Here is a 7,922-nt window from a genome sequence, read left to right on the forward strand (position 1 = left end):
ATATGGGATCAGGGACAAACCCTCCTTGTCTGAACAAGTTCAACTATCTTATTACCATGTAATTACGTTAATATTGATACTATGAATGGAGTTATGTATCAAACTCGTGTACTTATATCATTCTGAAACTACATTTTGTGATTTATACCAATCAACTTCTAAAATGTCATGTAAACCCGTTTTTTTTTGGGGGGGGGGCGAAATCGCTAAAGGGGGGCGAGGTAGGGGGGCGAGATCACTAGCCGGGGAGGGCGAGATCGCTAGTGATTTCGCCCCGGGGGGGCGAGATCGCTAGTGATTTCGCCCCCGGGGGGGCGAGATCACGGGGGGGCAAAAACGCTGTCACACCGGTATGAAGTACTCAGTCTGGTACCCACCCCTATTCACTATGCACACTTCTTCCCAAACACACAAGTTGAACATGAGCTTGAAAAGGCAGCTGATACAAGTAGGACAACAGAGTAAATAGTTTTCTTTCACATGGAGCTGTTTCATTTTTCAAAGTAATTCAACAACAATTATCCGTGACATTTTTACAGCTTAATCATCCAACAATAGCAATTATGTACTTAGGACTGGCCCATTACAGTAATGTACATGTAGTATTTAATGTGCTGCACGTGTACAATTATAGACAAACAAAACATCCTTTGACAGATTTTGAGGTGACAAAGACAGTATCATGTCAGAATGTATTGAGACAAGTAACCAGCAAATCACGAATATCATGTGAAGACTCCTTGCCATTAGATCTGTACATAGAAAGGTGTTCTTACCTTTACGCAGTAGTGTCAGCTGCATCCAGCCAGTCATAGAACGATGTTCACGTCCAAACTGAAAGAAAAAATGTAGAGCGCTTAAACCAGTAAGGAAGAAATTTGAGGCAAATGTCAGAAAAAGTTTAAAGAAGTCGTTGACAAATTGTGTGAGGAACTAGAGTAGAGGCAAAGCTGCGGCTTCAGTGCTAATACGAAATGACACAGTCCGCATGGATGTCACCTGATATTAGGGCGGCACAATGCTCACAACGCTCAATGCAGGCCACAGAAAACCACAAGAATTGTTAATGAATAAAAGGCAGCAGGGTGTGTGAATTATACAAATGATGGTGTCACATCAAGGCCAATAAGGGGAGTGATTTCTAGAGATAATAAAGGGAGATGAGGGCTCTGTTGGGTCCGTCGGGAATTCTGCCACGCCGGCAACTGCTTCTACTCAATTCCCAGTCTTTGTTGTCAAACTTTTTCCTGACAAACTTTCCTGCCAAAAGACCAGTTCAACTGCTTTGTCACCTTAGTTTAAATTTCGGCAAACTGTTCTCCTAGGAAAAGCAAAGCATGGTTTGTGTCTGACTTACCTCTTAATGGATATCATGTCACTTTCTTTTCAGCACCTGGGACAGCGCACGCTTGTGTCTGGACAAAGACTTCCTGGGCTGAATGTGGTTATTTTCACACATTTGGAAGAAAAAAACCCAGGTCAGTTGGTTGCAAAACAACAATGCCACAGTATACTTATAACAATTATGTGAAATATATTCTTTTATTGCAGACTGAAGGACTAATGGCCTGAAAAATCCTCCAAAAGAAAAAAGGTGTGGATGTTTCTTTTATTGTTTTCCAGTCTGTATTACAAGACAAAAATTATTCCCCTTTCACATTTTCCTTCAAAGGACCAACAGTCAGACTAAAATCTACTGAGAAATGACAAGCAAAGTCTGGTCAGTTTTTCCTGTTGCAATTTTCCACTATCAGTAATTAAAAATCACTAGAGAAATAATTTTTCCCTACGGTCTAATGGTCTGATTAAAACCCAGAAAAAAAAATTAGCCAAGGCTAGAATTATTTTCTTGTTGCTGTTGAGATTTCCCACAACCAGTAATCAAAACTCCCCCATGGCATTTTTCCATCACAATGAGGAGAATTCATTCAAAGAGGAAAAAAGTGAAATTCGATCTGTGCACCACCTTCAGTAGAAGCTGCATCATTTATCAAACATGTGGAAACTGTCCGTCAAAACCACAGAAACATTGTGCAATACCCGTCTCTTGCAAACCATCCCCTCCCGTATTGGTAGGATTTTTTTAGACGATCAGTGCTGTAGACCTTTTTTCCCTTCTAGTAGATACTTCAGCTGACTTCAAAAGCAATGCCTGGCTTGAATCAAGAGACCACATTAGAGACAATGAAAAAAGTTGGATATGGAAGAGCAAACTTGCCGGGTTTGTCACAAGGACACGCAGACGGCGCGTCCATTGTTTTCGGGGACAGACAGCACCACCATCCCACTGACCACAGTTTATAGATGAAGTGGAGCGTCACTCGCTCCCATAAAACCAGAGACAGCGCACAAGGACACTTCCTCTATGCCAATTGTTCTAAAAAAATGAGATAATGTCGTGCCTGCCTTGGAGAGAACCACAGAATGCAACTGGGACGTATCTGACATGGGGGTGAGAACTATGCTCATAACTTTTACCCTCAGTCGAAGGCCACTTGAAGGCGTCACCTTTGTTCGCTCAGACAAAATAGCGTGCGGTACTTTCGATCGATTCGCCGCAAAATTCGATACAGGCCCGTCTGAAAGAAGAGAATGACATCATGCTATTCTTTGATATGTTATTATTTCCATGTTTTTCATCAACCAGTTTGATTTCTCATTATACCATTGTTCTCGATGTTTGTAATTCTAACACTAGATACATCATACAAGACATTACCGTGTGAGCGTTACACGCTAAAAAATCGTGCATGTCTCATCCACTTATTGTAAAACATACACAATGCATCAGTGAGGTAAAAAAAAATTGTATGCCATTATGCATTAGCATCTTGCAAAGTTAAGAATTTGAAGTCTACAAACCGTACATGTATCCAACAATTCTGAAGTGATCAGATCAGCATGGTCTGTACAGCTATATTCAAGATCTTTTTCCAATTCCCTCTAACCTCCTTATACTCCTGTCACATTAAATCAACGCCCACGATCTTTGGGCGTATCGATGGAAGATCGGCCATATCTAAGATCGACAGAGGGTTGCGCGTATTTTTCACCTGAAAACCGTCCCTGTCACATATAAGCCATACTTTGTACCTTGTACAATTGTTGTGCAATTAAGTTATTATTATAAGGCTCGGGCGATTGCCACAGAATCGTCGTCCAATTTATTCTCGCCAAATGTGACAGGGGTATTGCAGACTTCGAGACTTCCTGGCTTTTATTTATGGAGGGTGGAATGGGTGCTGGTTCGCTACTTTCAAAATTGGCCAAGGTTCTCTAATGCTGAGGAAGGGAGTTTAGCTTAAAAAGTATTTCGCTGTGGAAGAGAGTTTGCCCCGTCTCGGCTAAATTCCCTCGATCCTTCTTCACGTTGATCACAAGAACAGGTTTCTACACTCCAGCTTTAGCTGTGACACACTCGAAGGTACACTCGCCGGTAGCAGAAGGTATGCATGTCTTGAGCATTAAAGTGCAAGTCTTTGTCAGTGAATTTACTGATCAAAACAATGTTACTTGGTGAGAAAGATTAGTGGGAACTGACATCATGTGTAGCTTGCTCATGGTCAATCGATCAACATTTTCTCTATAGTGGCCACCTGTCTATAGTGGCCATATTTCTCCAGTCCCTTGAGTGGCCGCTATAGACAGGTTTGACTGTATATTGTGTGTATCTCTATATCCTTGTTTGTATGGTCAATCAATTACTCACCCTTAAACAAACAAACATTACAGGCACGCAAGTGAAACACATCCCATAACTGACATCTGCCTGTATCAAGCCTAATAAAGAATATTAAAAGGGCCATTTCTATATATCCTGTGGATAAAGGTGAACTAGCATTAACTGCTGTTTTAGTTACTCTCCAAGCAGAGGTTGAGTCGCGAAGATATAGTAGTAGTCGGAAAAATTACACGGGCGCTCCTCGGATCTTCGTGTATCTTTAACAGCAACGCCAAAACTAATTTGTGAGCAATGGGGGCAAACATAGAAAAAAATTGAGAGTTTTCTATCATAAATAGACAAGCCCTGTCCATAGGATTACTCTGCATTTATGCCAAGCTTAAAGAAACTGTCAGACGGAAAAAAGGGTCCGATGATTGATATACATGTATTGTCAAGGACGTACATGTGCATTTGTTGCATATACACGTGTGGATGAAATCCGATCATGTTATGAAGGTATACACATCGATGGCAGCTGAAAATAAACCCTGTTGCTGCGCGTCTATCACGTAGACTGAGTTTATGTGGGTTCAGTGAATTGTAACAATAAATAATTAGGCCCTATTTCCTTTATTAGTTTTTCTTTGTGGAGAGTGGATGTAATAGAGCCCACAGGGAATGTTTGAGCTGGGGACATCTTTGCCTCATTTGTAGCTACAACATTTAAGCCCCCCAGGTTGTTAGTCCTCATTTGGGATAATATGAAAATCTTTGTCATTTCTAACGTTATCACGGTGCTTCAAAATACTTTCTATCAGTTATCAATAACGCTAGTTGACCTTTATCTACAGGGTAACCGCCCAAATTAATGTATATCCATTTCATAAGCAGATTATTTATGGCTATCATGCTGATGAAATGTGAGTTCAAACTGCTATATTTTGAAAATACGACAATTTGAAACAAATGTCCATCAACTTGAACGATGATACCCCTAAATGTGCAGATATAGGTTATTGCCCCACGGATAAAGGTGAACTAGCATTACCTGAGTGTTAAGGTAAATAAAGGTAATAGTAATGTGGTTATAAGGTCACTTCACTTCAATTTGTTGGTTCTGAGATTTTAAAAGAAAATGTATACCTTGGAGAACATTAATAAAACTAGAAAGGCAACATTTTTGCAAAAATGCAGAATGTTTTCCCTTTTGTCAAGTTACTTGTACACAATACTACCATTAGGCTCGCCCTTATTATACAAATGTAGTATTGTGTGGGGAGGATACATCTACTTGTTTTATTGGGCCAGGTCATTAACAGCTTAGGGCTCCTATACCATTTTATGTGTAGTACCTACACATATACATGTAGTACTGTGAGTGAGTAAGAAAATGAATTTACTGAAGAACAAAGCTAAGCTCTGATTGGCTACGTACAGCCAGAAAAAGAAGGATTAGAAAAAAGAACACACCAGCAAAAACACTATGCAAACATTAACCAATCCAGAGGACCAGGTTTATGCCTTGGTGCAATCAATTTTATATGTCATGTAGTTATAGAGTGAATACAGACACGAGTCATCTTGGTCTTGGCATGAAAGAAAGAAATTTGGGTAAGACCCGACTATCTCCATTTTTGTGCCAAAAAGCAGTCACTCAAGCAACTGGATATGATTTTGGAAACAAATGATTTTCCAAAATCTTATCCAGTTGCTTGAGTAACTGCTTTTTGGCATTTTTTATTACCTGGATGTCTAATCTTCATCAATGAACATGTATCTCCATTTTTGGTTAGATACAATTCAGTTGTTTTATACAGTCACAATGATGTTTTCCTCAGTGATCCTCAAAGACTTGTACGACATATGCCTTCTACATTTTCACCTTGAAATGTACCAGAACCAAGGAAATATCTTGGTGTGGCCTAAAATGATCTTAAACGTTTTGATATATTTGTGGGAGGTACATTTCAATTACAGGGCAGGTGTAGGGAGTGATCCTGAGGATTAGAGACTTTTGTTTGGCTCCTGTCCTTTTAGATACAAAGATGGGGGTCAGGATTAAACGATTCCACACCTTGTTGAGCAAACTAAATAGGAAGCGAGCCAGTCTTGTCACTTCTACATGAGAGATCATTTGCTTCTGGAATCACTATGTTGGTCATTTTGATGCTCAATGACATACTTGGTCCATTTCCACAACACTTGAAATCAAAAGACCCACTGAGACCAAGGAGCTTTTATATGAGATGGCCATCTGATATAAAAGCTCCTTGCTGAGACAGAGTCAGTGCGATTTTCCTCATAGAGCTGAAATTGGATAGAAATTGTGACTTTAAGTAGGTCAGGTTTAGGTGGATCTTTGCAAATCCTGGCTCAAAGTTATTGTGGGACACGGCTACATTTTGTACCTGGGGGATATCTAAGCACCTGCCAAGACATAAGCTTTTAATATCAGGATCCATCATACTGTATACGTCAATGATTACTCATTTGCATCAAATTTGCCTGAACTTCTCCTTTCTTTGTTTCCTATTGGACTACTAAAAATTGTGCTCATTTACCTTTTCTTATCAATTCATAGTTAGGATATAAAACCTACTCTACAACTATACCTCTTCAGTGTCACTGACGAAAGATAACGGATGATACCCAAAAATAATCATATTCAGTTGTTTGAGCAATTGCCATTTGACGTATCATACTGTATCTCACTCAGTTCACTCATGAACATGTATGTCATGTGTCTATGCCTACAAACCTTAACTGAATGACCAATAGGTGACATAAAAGCTAGATACATATGAAAGGGTATGTCACCCCGCAAGGGGCGGTATAACCCTGTCGTGTGTAAACATGTGCGAACATGTGCGATCACGTCGACCAATGATGTATGTTCGTCTGTATCTCTGTGGATCTGCCGCTACCAGCCCAAAGCTGCCTAGGCAGATCCGTGTAATGAGTTGTATCATTGGCAATAAATAAATAAATAAATAAATAAATACAAGAAGCACCAATATATACATGTATAGTGTAAAGGGACAGATAAGACAATAAATCAGATCTTACTGCATATAGTTTCATTTTCAAATTGATGTTTGCTTTTGTCAGCTCGAGAGCATGAAATGATGGCAATTTAGTTGTATCCAGAATTTCTTCTTCTTCCGTTAATGCCCACAATCAACAAATTGACCATTATGGCACGTACACAAGGTACCCAATTGAAAGTATGATCCACTCGCACCGGGATCATACCTACTCTTTTTGATAAGAGCGATGGGTTCTTTAATGTGGCTCTCCCCAAACACAGAACCTTCATGTAACGTCCTATCTGAGGGATGGCCCTAGCCGAAGCTAGGTATTCATTTCTCACCTGAGTGAAGTTAGGAAAGTCGTGTAAAGTGCCTTTCCCAGGGGCACAAGATCAATGACATGGCAGGTTTCGAACCCACGACCTGTTGGGCATGAGCATGAGCCCAAAGCGCTGCCGATTATGCCACGCGATCTAAGACTTACACATTTCATTATACTGCTGCTGGGTTCCCTAAAACAGTCCGCTAGTCTTCACACTGCGCTTCCATTCGGCTCTGTCCAGCAGGCTCACCCTCAATTAAGTGTTTGCAATATTAATACAGTGACTGTCAAACAACTGATAAAGCCCCTGTATTAGTGACCATTTCTATACACGGACAAATTGTCTATAATAGCTACTCAAGGGACTTGACTAAAATAGTGAAGATAGTCATTGTACATAGAAATTGATTTAGATTGGTTGGACCTATAGAAAGGATTCTTTACTTTTGAGTCAATGGAAATATACATAGTTGAAAGGACAAGTTGGTAAGTATTGTCAAAGGCCCATCCAGTTCCCATATCTCACCTCAGGTGCGCATGGGTAGTTTCTTGGGAAAATTGTTCCTTAGAGCTGAAATTATTCCGGCTAATTTGTTGTTCCAGTTCCAACAGTCAATATTAGCATGCTTGAGTTGTGGAGTTTAAGTGTTTTGTTACAACAGAAATCCTGAATACACTTTAACTGGGAGTAAAGAACATCATTAATCTGATATATGAATTTTAGTTCTTGGTGATTTGACAAGCATCTGCAAAAGATAGTATTTCTGAACATAGCCTAGAAAATTCACCAGTAGAAAAAAAAAATTCATCTTCCCAGACAAGCAAATGACATATATTGTGCTTCATTCCTTGAATATATATTTCAAAACAGGAGGAAGGACAATCAGACAAACTAATATTTACAACT

The sequence above is a fragment of the Branchiostoma floridae genome, chromosome 8 (genome assembly GCF_000003815.2).
Source record: "Branchiostoma floridae strain S238N-H82 chromosome 8, Bfl_VNyyK, whole genome shotgun sequence".
Classification (NCBI taxonomy): domain Eukaryota; kingdom Metazoa; phylum Chordata; class Leptocardii; order Amphioxiformes; family Branchiostomatidae; genus Branchiostoma; species Branchiostoma floridae.